At 72.9% G+C, this 15,704-nt stretch overlaps 1 protein-coding gene across 1 annotated transcript in view; it reads right to left on the bottom strand.

The window, feature by feature from the left end:
- LOC144497727 (putative voltage-dependent R-type calcium channel subunit alpha-1E) overlaps window positions 1–15,704 on the bottom strand; it is a 319,684-nt gene that overhangs the window by 233,545 nt on the left and 70,435 nt on the right. The gene's annotated exons all lie outside the window — the stretch shown is intronic.

Here is a 15,704-nt window from a genome sequence, read left to right as displayed (position 1 = left end):
GCGGAGAGTCAGAGAGAGTCAGAGAGGGGCAGAGAGTCAGAGAGAGGTGGAGAGTCAGAGAGAGGCAGAGAGTCAGAGAGAGGTAGAGAGTCAGAGAGAGGTAGAGAGTCAGAGAGAGGCGGAGAGTCAGAGAGAGGTAGAGAGTCAGAGAGAGGCAGAGAGTCAGAGAGAGGTGGAGAGTCAGAGAGAGGCAGAGAGTCAGAGAGAGGTGGAGAGTCAGAGAGAGGCAGAGAGTCAGAGAGAGGTAGAGAGTCAGAGAGAGTCGGAGAGTCAGAGAGAGGCAGAGAGTCAGAGAGAGGCAGAGAGTCAGAGAGAGGTGGAGAGTCAGAGAGAGGCAGAGAGTCAGAGAGAGGTAGAGAGTCAGAGAGAGGCAGAGAGTCAGAGAGAGGCAGAGAGTCAGAGAGAGTCGGAGAGTCAGAGAGAGGCAGAGAGTCAGAGAGAGGCGGAGAGTCAGAGAGAGGTGGAGAGTCAGAGAGAGGTAGAGAGTCAGAGAGAGGCAGAGAGTCAGAGAGAGGTGGAGAGTCAGAGAGAGTCGGAGAGTCAGAGAGAGGCAGAGAGTCAGAGAGAGGTGGAGAGTCAGAGAGAGGCAGAGAGTCAGAGAGAGGTGGAGAGTCAGAGAGAGGTGGAGAGTCAGAGAGAGGTGGAGAGTCAGAGAGAGGCAGAGAGTCAGAGAGAGGTAGAGAGTCAGAGAGAGGTAGAGAGTCAGAGAGAGGTAGAGAGTCAGAGAGAGGTGGAGAGTCAGAGAGAGGTAGAGAGTCAGAGAGAGGTAGAGAGTCAGAGAGAGGCGGCGAGTCAGAGAGAGTCAGAGAGTCAGAGAGAGGTGGAGAGTCAGAGAGAGGTAGAGAGTCAGAGAGAGGTAGAGAGTCAGAGAGAGGCAGCGAGTCAGAGAGAGTCAGAGAGAGGTGGAGAGTCAGAGAGAGTCAGAGAGAGGTAGAGAGTCAGAGAGAGGCAGAGAGTCAGAGAGAGTCAGAGAGTCAGAGAGAGGTGGAGAGTCAGAGAGAGTCAGAGAGAGATAGAGTCAGAGAGAGTCGAAAAGTCAGAGAGAGTCAGAGAGGTGGAGAGTCAGAGAGAGGCAGAGAGTCAGAGAGAGTCAGAGAGTCAGAGAGAGGTGGAGAGTCAGAGAGAGTCAGAGAGAGATAGAGTCAGAGAGAGGCGGAGAGTCAGAGAGAGGTGGAGAGTCAGAGAGAGGCAGAGAGTCAGAGAGAGTCAGAGAGTCAGAGAGAGGTGGAGAGTCAGAGAGAGTCAGAGAGTCAGAGAGAGGCGGAGAGTCAGAGAGAGGTGGAGAGTCAGAGAGAGGCAGAGAGTCAGAGAGAGGTAGAGAGTCAGAGAGAGGCAGAGAGTCAGAGAGAGGTGGAGAGTCAGAGAGAGTCGGAGAGTCAGAGAGAGGCAGAGAGTCAGAGAGAGGTGGAGAGTCAGAGAGAGGCAGAGAGTCAGAGAGAGGTGGAGAGTCAGAGAGAGGTGGAGAGTCAGAGAGAGGTGGAGAGTCAGAGAGAGGCAGAGAGTCAGAGAGAGGTAGAGAGTCAGAGAGAGGTAGAGAGTCAGAGAGAGGTAGAGAGTCAGAGAGAGGTGGAGAGTCAGAGAGAGGTAGAGAGTCAGAGAGAGGTAGAGAGTCAGAGAGAGGCGGCGAGTCAGAGAGAGTCAGAGAGTCAGAGAGAGGTGGAGAGTCAGAGAGAGGTAGAGAGTCAGAGAGAGGTAGAGAGTCAGAGAGAGGCGGCGAGTCAGAGAGAGTCAGAGAGTCAGAGAGAGGTGGAGAGTCAGAGAGAGTCAGAGAGAGGTAGAGAGTCAGAGAGAGGCAGAGAGTCAGAGAGAGTCAGAGAGTCAGAGAGAGGTGGAGAGTCAGAGAGAGTCAGAGAGAGATAGAGTCAGAGAGAGTCGAAAAGTCAGAGAGAGTCAGAGAGGTGGAGAGTCAGAGAGAGGCAGAGAGTCAGAGAGAGTCAGAGAGTCAGAGAGAGGTGGAGAGTCAGAGAGAGTCAGAGAGAGATAGAGTCAGAGAGAGGCGGAGAGTCAGAGAGAGGTGGAGAGTCAGAGAGAGGCAGAGAGTCAGAGAGAGTCAGAGAGTCAGAGAGAGGTGGAGAGTCAGAGAGAGTCAGAGAGAGATAGAGTCAGAGAGAGTCGAAAAGTCAGAGAGAGTCAGAGAGGTGGAGAGTCAGAGAGAGGCAGAGAGTCAGAGAGAGTCAGAGAGTCAGAGAGAGGTGGAGAGTCAGAGAGAGTCAGAGAGAGATAGAGTCAGAGAGAGGCGGAGAGTCAGAGAGAGGTGGAGAGTCAGAGAGAGGCAGAGACGGGTGGACAGCGGGGGGCGCGGGGGCAGCTGGGGGCGGGGGGCAGCTGGGGTGGGGGGGCAGCTGGGGCAGGCGGGTCAGCTGAGGGGGCAGCTTGGGGGGCAGCTGGGGGCGGGGGTGCACCTGGGGGCAGGGGGGGGCAGCTGGGGGCATGGAGGGCAGCAGGGAGCAGGGAGGGCAGCTGGGGGCAGGGGGGGGCAGCTGGGGGCAGGTGGGGGCATGGAGGGCAGCAGGGAGCAGGGAGGGCAGCAGGGAGCAGGGAGGGCAGCAGGAAGCAGGGGGGGCAGCTGGGTTGGGTGGGCAGCTGGGGGCGGATGGGCAGCTGGGGGCGGGGGGCAGCTGGGAGCGGGGGGCTGCTGGGGGCGGGGGTGCAGCTGGGTGCGGGGGGGTAGCTGGTGGCGGGGGGGCAGCTGGGGGCGGGGGGGCAGCTGGGGGTGGGGGGGCAGCGGGGGGCCAGCTGGGGGCAGCTGGGGAAGGGGGTTCAGCTGGGGGCGGGGGGCAGGTGGGGGCGCGGCGGCTGCTGGGAGCGGGGGTCTGCTGGGGGCGGTGTGGCAGCTGGGGGCAGGGTGGAAGCTGGGGGCGGGGTGGCAGATGGCGGCAGGGTGGAAGCTGGGGGCGGGGTGGAAGCTGGGGGCGGGGTGGCAGCTGGGGGCGGGGTGGCAGCTGGCACCAGGCTGGCAGCTGGGGGCAGGGCGGCTGCTGGGAGTGGGGGTCTGCTGGGGGCGGGGTGGCAGCTGGGGGCGGGGTGGCAGCTGGGGGCGGGGTGGCAGCTGGGGGCGGGGTGGCAGCTGGGGGCGGGGGGCAGCTGGGGGCGCGGGGGCAGCTGGGGGCGGGGCGGCAGCTGGGGGCGAGGTGGCAGGTGGGGGCAGGGGGCAGCTGGGGGCGGGGGGGCTGCTGGAGGCGGTGGGGCTGCTGGGGGCGGGGGGCAGCAGGGGTTGGGGGGGCAGGTGGGGGCGGGCGGGCAGTTGGGGGCGGGGTGGCAGCTGGGGGCAGGGGGCAGGTGGGGGCAGGTGGGCTGCTGGGGGCAGGGGGGCGGTGGGGCTGCTGCGGGCGGGGGGCAGCAGGGGGTGGGGGGCAGGTGCGGGCGGGGGGGCAGCTGTGGGCGGGGGGCTGCTGGGCGCGGTGGGGCTGCTGGGGGCGGGGGGCAGCAGGGGGTGGGAGGGCAGGTGGGGGGCGGGGTGGCAGCTGGGGGCGGGGGCAGGTGGGTGGCAGGTGGGGGGGTGGGTTGGCTACGGGGGGCGGGGGGGGCAGCTGGGGGCGGGGGGGCAGCTGGGGACGGGTGTGCAGCTGGGGGCGGGGGGGTAGCTGGTGGCAGGGGGGCAGCTGTGGGCGGGGGGGGCAGCTGTGGGCGGGGGGGTAGCTGGTGGCAGGGGGGCAGCTGTGGGCGGGGAGCAGCTGGGGGCGGGGGGGCAGCTGTGGGCGGGGGGGCAGCTGGGGGCGGGGGGGCAGCTGTGGGCGGGGGGGCTGCTGGTGGCAGGGGGGCAGCTGTGGGCGGGGGGCAGCTGGTGGCGGGGGGGCAGCTGGGGGCGGGGGGGCAGCTGGTGGCGGGGGGGCAGCTGGGGGAGGGGGGGCAGCGGGGGGCAGCTGGTGGCGGGGTGGCAGCTGTGGGCAGGGGGCAGGTGTGGGCCGGGGGGCTGCTGGGGGCGCGCGGGCAGTTGGGGGCGGGGGGGCTGCTGGGGGCGGTGGGGCTGCTGGGGACGGGGGGCAGCAGGGGGCGGGGGGGCAGGTGGGGGCGGGCGGGCAGCTGGGAGCGGGGTGGCAGCTGGGGGCAGGGGGCAGGTGGGGGCAGGGGGGCAGCTGGGGTCAGCGGGGCTGCTGGGGGCGGTGGGGCTGCTGAGGGCGGGGAGGCAGCAGGGCGTGGGGGGGCAGGTGGGGGCGGGGGCAGGAGGGGGGCAGGTGGGGGGCGGGGTGGCTGCGGGGGGCGGGGGGGCAGCTTGGGCGGGGGGGCAGCTGTGGCGGGGGGGCAGCTGGGGCAGGCGGGTCAGCTGGGGGGGCAGCTTGAGAGGCAGGGGGGCAGCTGGGCGCGAGGGGGCAGCTGGGGGCAGCGGGGCAGCTGGGGGCAGCGGGGCAGCTGGGGGCGGCGGGCTGCTGGGGGCGGGGTGGCTGCTGGGGGCGGAGGGGCGGGGGTGCAGCTGGGGGCGGGGGGCAGCTGGGGACGGGGTGGCAGCTGGGGGCGGGGTGGCAGCTGGGGGCGGGGTGGCAGCTGGCGGCGGGGTGGCAGTTGGCAGCGGGGTGGCAGCTGGGGGCGGGGTGGCAGCTGGGGGGGGCGGGGTGGCAGCTGGGGGCGGCGGGGCAGCTGGGGTCTTGGGAGAAGCTGGGGGTGGGGGGGCAGCTGGGGGCAGGGGAGCAGCTGGGGGCGAGGGGGCAGCTGGGGGGGCGTGGAGGCAGCTGGGGGCGGCGGGGCAGCTGGGGGCGGGGGGGCAGCTGGGGGGGCGTGGAGGCAGCTGGGGGGGCGTGGAGGCAGCTGGGGGCGGCGGGGCAGCTGGGGGCGGGGGGGCAGCTGGGGGCGGGGAGGCAGCTGGGGGCGGGGGGGCAGCTGGGGGCGGGGGGGCAGCTGGGGGCGGGGGGGCAGCTGGGGGCGGGAGGCAGCTGGGGGCGGGGGGGCAGCTGGGGGCGGGGGAGCAGCTGGGGGCGAGGGGGCAGCTGGGGGGCGAGGGGGCAGCTGGGGGGCGGGGTGGCAGCTGGGGTCGGCGGGGCAGCTGGGGGCGGGGTGGCAGCTGGGGGCGGGGTGGCAGCTGGGGGCGGGGGGCAGCTGGGGGCGGGGGGGCAGCTGGGGGCGGGGTGGCAGCTGGGGGCGGGGTGGCAGCTGGGGGCGGGGGGCAGCTGGGTGCGGGGGGGCAGCTGGGTGCGGGGGGGCAGCTGGGAGCGGGGGAGCAGCGGGGGGCAGCTGGGGGCCGGGGGGCTGCTGGGGGCGCGCGGGCAGCTGGGGGCGGGGGGGCTGCTGGGGGCGGTGGGGCTGCTGGGGACGGGGGGCAGCAGGGGGTGGGGGGGGGCAGATGGGGGCGGGCGGGCAGCTGGGGGCGGGGTGGCAGCTGGGGGCAGGGTGCAGGTGGGGGCAGTGGGGAAGCTGGGGGCAGGGGGGCTGCTGGGGGCGGTGGGGCTGCTGGGGGCGGGGGGCAGCAGGGGGTGGGGGGGCAGGTGGGGGCGGGGGGGCAGCTGTGGGCGGGGAGGCTGCTGGGCACGGGTGGGTAACTCGGGGCGGGGGGGCAGCTGGGGGCGGGGGGCAGCTGGTGGCGGGGCGGCAGGTGGGGCGGCGGGGGGGCTGCTGGGGGCGGGGGGGCAGCTGGAGGGGGGGTGGCAGGTGGGGCGGCAGGTGGGGCGGCGGGGGGGGCAGGTGGGGCGGCGGGGGGGCAGGTGGGGCGGCGGGGGGGCAGGTGGGGCGGCGGGGGGGCAGGTGGGGCGGCGGGGGGGCAGCTGGGGGCGGGGGGGGCAGCTAGGGGCGGGGCGGGCAGCTTGGGGCGGGGGGGCAGCTGGGGCCGGTGGGGCAGCTGGGGGCGGGGGACGGCAGGGGGCGGGGGGCGGTGGGGGGGCGGGGGGGCAGCGGGGGGCGGGGGCAGCTGGGACCGTTAGTCAGCTGGGGGAGTGGGGATAGCTGGGGGAGGGGGGCAGCTGGGGGAGAGGGGCAGCGGGTGCGGGGGGACAGCTGGGGGAGGGGTGTCAGCTGGGGGAGGGGGGTCAGCTGGGGGCGGGGGGACAGCGGGGGGCGGGGGGGACAGTGTGGGGCGGGGGGACAGCTTGGGGCGGGGGGGAAGTTGGGGCAGGCGGGTCATCTGGCGGGGGCAGCTTGAGAAGCAGGGGGGCAGCTGGGGGCGGGGGGGCAGCTGGGGGCGGCGGGCTGCTGGGGGCGGGGTGGCTGCTGGGGGCGGGGGTGCAGCTGGGGGCGGGGGGCAGCTGGGGACGGGGTGCTGCTGAGGGTGGGGGGGCAGCTGGGAGTGGGGGGGCAGCTGGGTGCGGGGGGGCATCTGGGGGCGGGGGGCAGCTGGGAGCGCGGGGCTGCTGGGGGCGGGGGTGCAGCTGGGGGCGGGGGGTAGCTGGTGGCGGGGGGGCAGCTGGGGGCGGGGGGGCAGCTGGGGGTGGGGGGGCAGCGAGGGGCCAGTTGGGGGCGTGGGGGCAGCTGGGGAAGGGGGGTCAGCTGGGGATGGCGGGCAGGTGGGGGCGGGGCGGCTGCTGGGAGCGGGGGTCTGCTGGGGGCGGGGTGGCAGCTGGGGGCGGGGTGGCAGCTGGGGGCGGGGTGGAAGCTGGGGGCGGGGTGGCAGCTGGGGGCGGGGTGGCAGCTGGGGGCGGGGTGGCAGCTGGGGGCGGGGTGGCAGCTGGGGGCGGGGTGGAAGCTGGAGGCGGGGTGGCAGCTGGGGGCGGGGTGGCAGCTGGGGGCGGGGTGGCAGCTGGGGGAGGGTTGGCTGCTGGGGGCGGGGTGGCAGCTGGGGGCGGCGGGGTGGCAGCTGGGGGCGGCGGGGCAGCTGGGGGCTGGGGGGCAGCTGGGGGCGGGGGGGCAGCTGGGGGCGGGGGGGCAGCTGGGGGCGGGGGGGCAGCTGGGGGCGGGGGGGCTGCTGGGGGCGGGGGGGCAGCTGGGGGCGGGGGGGCAGCTGGGGGCGGGGGGGCAGCTGGGAGCGGGGGGGCAGCGGGGGGCAGCTGGGGGCGGGGTGGCAGCTGGGGGCAGGGGGCAGGTGTGGGCAGGGGTGGCAGCTGGGGGCGGGGGGGCAGCTGGGGGCGGGGGGGCAGCTGGGGGCGGGAGGGCAGCTGGGGGTGGGGGGGCAGCTGGGGGCGGGGGGGCAGCTGGGGGTGGGGGGGCAGCTGGGGGTGGGGGGGCAGCTGGGGGCGGGGGGGCAGCTGGTGGCGGGGGGGGCAGCTGGGGGCGGGGGGGCAGCGTGGGCAGCTGGGGGCGGGGTGGCAGCTGTGGGCAGGGGGCAGGTGTGGGCAGGGGTGGCAGCTGGGGGCGGGGGGGCAGCTGGGGGCGGGGGGGCAGCTGGGGGCGGGAGGGCAGCTGGGGGTGGGGGGGCAGCTGGGGGCGGGGGGGCAGCTGGGGGTGGGGGGGCAGCTGGGGGTGGGGGGCAGCTGGGGGCGGGGGGGCAGCTGGTGGCGGGGGGGGCAGCTGGGGGCGGGGTGGCAGCTGTGGGCGGGGGGGCAGCTGGGGGCGGGGGGGCAGCTGGGGGCGGGGCTGCTGGGGGCGGTGGGGCTGCTGGGGACGGGGGGCAGCAGGGGGTGGGGGGGCAGGTGGGGGCGGGCGGCTAGCTGGGGGCAGGGTGGCAGGTGGGGGCAGGGGGCAGGTGGGGGGGGGGCTGCTGGGGGCGGTGGGGCTGCTGAGGGCGGGGGGGCAGCAGGGGGTGGGGGGGCAGGTGGGGGGCGGGGTGGCAGCTGGGGGCGGGGGCAGGAGGGGGGCAGGTGGGGGGGCGGGGTGGCTGCGGGGGGCAGGGGGGCAGTTTGGGCGGGGGGGCAGCTGTGGCGGGGGGACAGCTGGGGCAGGCGAGTCAGCTGGGGGGGGCAGCTTGAGAGGCAGGGGGGCAGCTGGGGGCGAGGGGGCAGCTGGGGGCGGCGGGGCAGCTGGGGGCGGCGGGGCAGCTGGGGGCGGCGGGCTGCTGGGGGCAGGGTGGCTGCTGGGGGCGGCAGGGCAGCTGGGGGCTGGGGGGCAGCTGGGGGCTGGGGGGCAGCTGGGGGCGGCGGGGCAGCTGGGGGCGGGGGGGCAGCTGGGGGCGGGGGGGTAGCTGGGGGCGGCGGGGCAGCTGGGGGCACGGGGGCAGCTGGGGGCAGGGGAGCAGCTGGGGGGGCGGGGTGGTAGCTGGGGGCGGCGGGGCAGCTCGGGGCTGGGGGGCAGCTGGGGGCGGGGGGGCAGCTGGGGGCACGGGGGCAGCTGGGGGCAGGGGAGCAGCTGGGGGGGCGGGGTGGTAGCTGGGGGCGGGGTGGCAGCTGGGGGCAGGGTGGCAGCTGGGGGCGGGGGGCAGCTGGGTGTGGGGGGGCAGCTGGGAGCGGGGGGGCAGCGGGGGGCACCTGGGGGCGGGGTGGCAGCTGGTGGCAGGGGGCAGGTGTGGGCAGGGGGGCAGCTGGGGGCCGGGGGGCTGCTGGGGGCGCGCGGGCAGCTGGGGGCGGGGGGGTTGCTGGGGGCGGGGGGCAGCAGGGGGTGGGGGGCAGGTGGGGGCGGGGGGGCAGCTGTGGGCGGGGGGGCTTCTGGGCACGGTGGGGCTGCTGGGGGCGGGGGGGCAGCAAGGGGTGGGGGGGCAGGTGGGGGGCGGGGTGGCAGCTGGGGGTGGGGGGGCAGCTGGGGCAGGCGGGTCAGCTGGGGGCGGCGGGCTGCTGGGGGCGGGTTGGCTGCTGGGGGCGGGGTGGCAGCTGGGGGCGGGGGTGCAGCTGGGGGCGGGGGGGCAGCTGGGGGCGGGGGGCAGCTGGTGGCGGGGGGGCAGCTGGGGGCGGGGTGGCAGCTGGGGGCAGGGTGCAGGTGGGGGCAGGGGGGAAGCTGGGGGCAGGGGGGCTGCTGGGGGCGGTGGGGCTGCTGGGGGCGGGGGGCAGCAGGGGGTGGGGTGGCAAGTGGGGGCGGGGGGGCATCTGTGGGCGGGGGGGCTGCTGGGGCAGGCGGGTCAGCTGGGGGCGGCGGGCTGCTGGGGGCGGGTTGGCTGCTGGGGGCGGGGTGGCAGCTGGGGGCGGGGGTGCAGCTGGGGGCGGGGGGGCAGCTGGGGCAGGCGGGTCAGCTGGGGGGGGCAGCTTGAGAGGCAGGGGGGCAGCTGGGGGCGAGGGGGCAGCTGGGGGCGGCGGGGCAGCTGGGGGCGGCGGGCTTCTGGGGGCGGGGTGGCTGCTGGGGGCGGGGTGGCTGCTGGGGGCGGGGGTGCAGCTAGGGGCTGGGGGGCAGCTGAGGGCGCGCGGGCAGCTGGGGGCAGGGGGGCAGCTGGGGGTGGGGGGGCTGCTGGGGGCGGTGGGGCTGCTGGGGGCGGTGGGGCTGCTGGGGACGGGGGGGCAGCAGGGGGTGGGGGGGCAGGTCGGGGCAGGGGGGCAGCTGTGGGCGGAGGGGCTGCTGGGCACGGTGGGGCTGGTGGGGGCGGGGGGCAGCAGGGGGTGGGGGGGCAGGTGGGGGGCGGGGTGGCAGCTGTGGGCGGGGGCAGGTGGGGGGCAGGTGGGGGGCGTGGTGGCTGTGGGGGGCGGGCGGGGCAGCTGGGGGCGGGGGGGCAGCTTGAGAGGCAGGGGGGCAGCTGGGGGCGGCGGGGCAGCTGGGGGCGGCGGGGCAGCTGGGGGCGGCGGGGCAGCTGGGGGCGGCGGGGCAGCTGGGGGCCGGGGGGCTGCTGGGGGCGGGGGGGCTGCTGGGGGCGGGGGGCAGCAGGGGGTGGGGGGGCAGGTGGGGGCGGGGGGCATTAGGGGGTGGGGGGCAGGTGGGGGCGGGGTGGCAGCTGGGGTCGGGGGCAGGTGGGGGGCAGGTGGGGGGCGGGGTGGCTGCGGGGGGCGGGGGGGCAGCTGGGGGCGGGGGGGCAGCTGGGGGCGGGGGGGCAGCTGGGGCCGGGGGGCAGCTGGGGCGGGGTGGCGGCTGGGGCAGGCGGGTGAGCTGGGGGGGCAGCTTGAGGGGCAGGGGGGCAGCTGGGGGTGAGGGGGCAACTGGGGGCGGTGGGGCAGCTGGGGGCGGCGGGGCAGCTGGGGGCTGGGGGGCAGCTGCGGGCTGGGGGGCAGCTGGGTGCGGGGGCCCCCTGGGGCGGGGGGGGCAGCTGGGGCCGGTGGGGCAGCTGGGGGCGGGGGACGGCAGGGGGCGGGGGGCGGGGGGGCAGTGGGGGGCGGGGGACAGCTGGGACCGTTAGTCAGCTGTGGTAGTGGGGATAGCTGGGGGAGGGGGGCAGCTGGGGGAGGGGGGCAGCGGGGGGCGGGGGGACAGCGGGTGCGGGGGGACAGCTGGGGGAGGGGGGTCAGCTGGGGGAGGGGGGTCAGCTGGGGGCGGGGGGACAGCGGGGGGCGGGGGGGACAGTGTGGGGCGGGGGGACAGCTTGGGGAGGGGGGGAAGCTTGGGGCGGGGGGGCAGCTGTGGGGGGCAGCTTGAGAGGCAGGGGGGCAGCTGGGGGCGGGGGGCAGCCGGGGGCGGCGGGCTGCTGGGGGCGGGGTGGCTGCTGGGGGCGGGGGGGCGGGGGTGCAGCTGGGGGCGGGGGGCAACTGGGGACGGGGTGCTGCTGAGGGTGGGGGGGCAGCTGGGAGTGGGGGGGCAGCTGGGTGCAGGGGGGCATCTGGGGGCGGCGGGCAGCTGGGAGCGGGGGGCTGCTGGGGTCGGGGGTGCAGCTGGGGGCGGGGTGCAGCTGGGGGCGGGGGGAGTAGCTGGTGGCGGGGGGGCAGCTGGGGGCGGGGGGGCAGCTGGGGGTGGGGGGGCAGCTGGGGGTGGGGGCCAGCTGGGGGTGGGGGGGCAGCGGGGGGCCAGTTGGGGGTGGGTGGGCAGCTGGGGATGGGGGGTCAGCTGGGGGTGGGGGGCAGGTGGGGGCGGGGCGGCTGCTGGGAGCGGGGGTCTGCTGGGGGCGGGGTGGCAGCTGGGGGCGGGGTGGAAGCTGGGGGCGGGGTGGCAGCTGGGGGCGTGGTGGCTGCTGGGGGCGGGGTGGCTGCTAGGGGCGGGGTGGCAGCTGGGGGCGGGGTGGCTGCTGGGGGCGGGGTGGCAGCTGGGGGCGGGGTGGCTGCTGGGGGCGGGGTGGCAGCTGGGGGCGGGGTGGAAGCTGGGGGCGGGGGGGCAGCTGGGGGCGGGCGGGCTGCTGGGGGCGGGGGGCTGCTGGGGGCGGGGGGGCTGCTGGGGGCGGGGGGCTGCTGGGGGTGGGGGGGCTGCTGGGGGCATGGGTGCAGCTGGGGGCGAGGGGGCAGCTGGGGGCGGGGGGGCAGCTGGGGGCGGGGGGGCAGCTGGGGGCGGGGGGCAGCTGGGGGCGGAGGGGGGGCAGCTGGGGGCGGGAGGGGGGGCAGCTGGGGGCGGAGGGGGGCCAGCTGGGGGCGGGTGGACAGCTGGGGGCGGGGGGCAGCTGGGGAAGGGGGGTCAGCTGGGGGCGGTGGGCAGGTGGGGGCTGGGCGGCTGCTGGGAGCAGGGGTCTGCTGGGGGCGGGGTGGCAGCTGGGGGCGGGGTGGCAGCTGGGGGCGGGGTGGAAGCTGGGGGCGGGGTGGCAGCTGGGGGCGGGGTGGCTGCTGGGGGCGGGGTGGCAGCTAGCAGCAGGCTGGCAGCTGGGGGCAGGGCGGCTGCTGGGAGCGGGGGTCTGCTGGGGGCGGGGTGCAGCTGGGGGCAGGGGGCAGGTGTGGGCATGGGGGCGGGGGGGCTGCTGGGGGCGGGGGGCAGCAGGGGGTGGGGGGGCAGGTGGGGGCGGGGGGGCAGCTGGGGGCGGGAGGGCTGCTGGGGGCGGTGGGGCTGCTGTGGTCGGGGGCAGCTGGGCGCGGTGGGGCTGCTGTGGGCGGGAGGGCAGCAGGGGATGGGGGGGCAGGTGGGGGGCGGGGTGGCAGCTGGTGGCGGGGGGGCCGGTGGGGGCGAGGGCGCTGCTGGGCACACTGGGGCTACTGGGGGCTGGGGGGCTGCTGGGGGCGGGGGGGCAGCTGGGGGCGCGGGGGCTGCTGGGCACGGGTGGGTAACTCGGGGCGGGTGGCAGCTGGTGGCGGGGGGCAGGTGGGGCGGCGGGGGGGCAGGTGGGGCGGCGGGGGGGCAGGTGGGGCGGCGGGGGGGCAGGTGGGGCGGCGGGGGGGCAGCTGGGGGCGGGGGGGCAGCTGGGGGCGGGGGGGCAGCTTGCGACTGGGGGCGGGGGGGGCAGCTGGTGCCGGGGGGGGGCAGCTGGTGCCGGGGGGGGCAGCGGGGGGCAGCGGGTGGCGGGGGGGCAGCGGGGGACAGCGGGGGGCAGGGGAGCAGCGGGGGCGGGGGGGCAGCGGGGGGAGGGGGGTCAGCTTGGGGCGGGGGGACAGCGGGGGGCGGGAGGACAGCGGGGGGTGGGGGGACCGCTAGGGGCGGGGGGACCGCTGGAGGCGGGGGTCCCCTGGGGGCGGGGGGACCCCTGGGGGCGGGGGGACCGCTGGGGGCGGGGGGACCGCTGGGGGCGGGGGTCCCCTGGGGGCGGGGGGACCGCTGGGGGCGGGGGGACCGCTGGAGGCGGGGGTCCCCTGGGGGCGGGGGGACCCCTGGTGGCGGGGCGACCGCTGGGGGCGGGGGGACCGCTGGGGGCGGGGGACCCCTGGGGGCGGGGGGACCCCTGGGGGCGGGGGGACAGCCGGGGGCGGGGGGACAGCGGGGGGCGGGGGGACAGCCGGGGGCGGGGGTACAGGGACCCCTGGGGGCGGGGGGACAGCCGGGGGCGGGGGGACAGCCGGGGGCGGGGGTACAGGGACCCCTGGGGGCTGGGGACAGCCGGGGGCGGGGGGACAGCCGGGGGCGGGGGTACAGGGACCCCTGGGGGCGGGGGGACAGCCGGGGGCGGGGGGACAGCCGGGGGCGGGGGTACAGGGACCCCTGGGGGCGGGGGTACAGGTGGGAGCGGGGGGGACAGCTGGGGGCGGGGGGGGACAGCTGGGGGCGGGGGGGGCAGCTGGGGGCGGGGACGACAGCTGGGGGCGGGGACGACAGCTGGGAGCCGGGCTGGGAGGCCGGGGGTTGGGGGAACCAGGGGGCGGGGAACCGGGGGCTGGCGGAGGGAGGGGGAGCTGGGGGCTAGGGTGTAGGGGAGCTGGGAGCTGAGGGCTGGGGGGAGGAGGGGCTGAGGGGAGGGGGTTGTTGGGGGCTGGGGGATGAGTGGAAGCACTGGGGGGGGGGGAGTTGGGGGGCTGGGGAGGGGAGCTGAGGGGTGTGCTGGGGCTGGAGGGTGGTGCTGGGGCTGGTGGGGGGGGGGAGGGGGGGGGGGGGGGGAGCTGAGGGCCGGGGAGTGTGAGCTGGGGTGGGGTGGAAATGGTGTCAGGGGGGTGGTGGGAGCTGTGGGCAGGGGGGAAAAGCAGCTGGTTGGATGGGTGGATGGGGGGAAGAGTTGTGTAATATGCTCGTTGAATGGGATTCAATTCTGAGGGGAATGAATGCCATCCTTTGTAACCAAGATCAACATTTCCACAAAGTCCGTAGACTTCCTGTTGCCAGGGTGAGGAAAATCACTCACTGACCTGATAGCCTGTTGGAGAGAGAGAATGGAACTGTTGTGACTAACCAAGATCTCGGAGCTAAACTAATGAACAAGATGTAATTTTTAGCTTATTTTCCAAGCCCTGGGTATATTGGAAAAGAAATAAACAGATTCAGGGTGCCAACATGTGGCTGAAGGAGTGGAATGGAAAAAAGGATCCATCCCATGGGCACCAGCACGAACACTGGGACAGGAAGAAACCAAACCACTGGGCCAGACTTCACATGAACAGAGCTGGGACCAGGGAACTTCTGGAAAGGATAAATAGGGAGGACACAAGGACTTCAAACTTATCAATGGGGGAGCAAGTCAGCAGAAGAAGCATTCTCAACAAGAATTTGAAGTCAAACAGAAATGCAGAGTGTAGATAATAGAAAGACATTGTGTTTTAGGAAGAGAAGATAGAGAGTAACAGTCATACATGGGGTGGGATTCTCCCAAAAATATTCCAAGTGTTGAATTGGCGTAAAAACTAGAGTAGATCCTGCTGGTATTTTCAGTGGGAGTTTTCAAATGGATCTCCCACAATCTGTGCATTGCAGAGTGCACTAACGTGAATCTCATTAAAAACCAGTGAGCGGGGCTATTCCTGCTGGAGAGGCCTGCAACATAGCACTGAGCAGGCCACAGCGCACTGGTCTCCCGATCGTTGCTCCTCCAATCTCCCCATGGTCTGATCGCTGCCTCCTCCCCCCAGTCCACCTTGATCACACCTCCCCAGCCCCCCTCAATCATCCCCCCTGCTCCAACCACCCCGGCAGGCTGACCCACCCCGGCGGACAGCCCCAATCACTAGCCTCCCTCCCTCTATCACTGCCAAATGCAGAGTGGCAGCGGGAACCCCACCCCCACTGATCTCAACCCCCTCCCCACCCCCCACCCCCCCCCACCCTGATCTCAGCCCCCCAGAGGTCCCTCCCCTATAGGCTCTGCCCCTGCTCTGGCCCCCCTGCTTGGCAATGCCAATGTGCCCCTTGGACATTGGCACTCTGCCCCTTGGGAAGTGCCGGCACTTGGCTGGTAATGCCAAGCTGGTAATGTCCAAGGGCACTCCCTCCCCTACTCTCAATCTCCTGGTGGGGTCCCTTTCATTCCAGCGGGGTTGGGCTGCCAGGTCCCTGCTCGTGGGGAGCTGATGTATACCTCACAGGCCCAGTAATCACATTTGAATCTTCATTTAAATAATTTTGCAGCTTCGTGCCGATTTCCGGTGTGGAGCTGACAACGCCGGAAATCCGGCGGCTGGAGATGCACAGAGGCCGTGGCGCCAGCGGGAAGCCCGCTATACGGCTAAAGCAACACAGTGGGATGGGAGAATCGCCCCCATTGTGTTTTAGGAAGGGTAGGTAGAGAGTAACAGATATTGTGTTTTAGGAAAGGGAGAGTAACAGTCAGAAATTGTGTTTTAAGCATCACAGACAAAAAGAAAACTAAAGGTTGTAAAGTTATTAAACATGAACATTGAACTGGCTAGACAGGTTAGTACGTGCACCCCAAAGCATCATTCCTCATATTATCACAGAATATAAAGAAACAAATTGAATTAATTGTCGATTAAAATTTAATTTGGAGGATATGACATGTTAGCCACTCCTGGGACATGGTCAGGACTGGTAAATAAATCCCCAACATTTCTAATATCTCCAGGAAAGATTGGGAAATGGCCGAGTGAACAGAGTGGCCTTAAAGATTAAGGATGAAATCACTTCAATGATAAGTGATATAATGAGGTGAGCAACCCGTGGGGACTTTCTGAAAATATTCACAAACGAAGTATGGTTTAGAATGGTGGTAGGTCTCAGACCCACAAGCACTGGTGTTGTTAGCTCCTTGCCTTCCTCCTCACTGGTTCCCCAATACACTGGCATCTTCTGCCCACTGGTTCCCATACACTGGAACCACCTCCTTGGTGTTTCCTCACACAGTGGTGCTAACTCCACCAGTACTCACACACTGGCAACAGCCTTTCACTAAAGGGCACAGTAAGTAGTCTTACAACATCAAGTTAAAGTCCAACAGGTTTATTTGGTAGCACGAGCTTTCAGAGCGTTGCCCCTTCATCAGGTGAGTGAAGAGTTCGGTTTACAAACATGGCATATATAGACACAAACTCAATTACAAGATAATAGTTGGAATGCAAGTCTTAACAGGTAATACATAGAACAGTACAGCACAGAACAGGCCCTTCGGCCCATGATGTTGTGCCGAGCTTTATCTGAAACCAAGATCAAGCTATCCCACTCCCTATCATCCTGGTGTGCTCCATGTGCCTATCCAATAACCGCTTAAATGTTCCGAAAGTGTCTGACTCCACTATCACTGCAGGCAGTCCATTCCACACCCCAACCACTCTCTG

This window comes from Mustelus asterias, chromosome 8, assembly GCF_964213995.1.
Source record: "Mustelus asterias chromosome 8, sMusAst1.hap1.1, whole genome shotgun sequence".
Lineage (NCBI taxonomy): Eukaryota > Metazoa > Chordata > Chondrichthyes > Carcharhiniformes > Triakidae > Mustelus > Mustelus asterias.
Note: the sequence above shows the minus strand (reverse complement) of the source record. Positions and strands in the feature narration are given on the sequence as shown.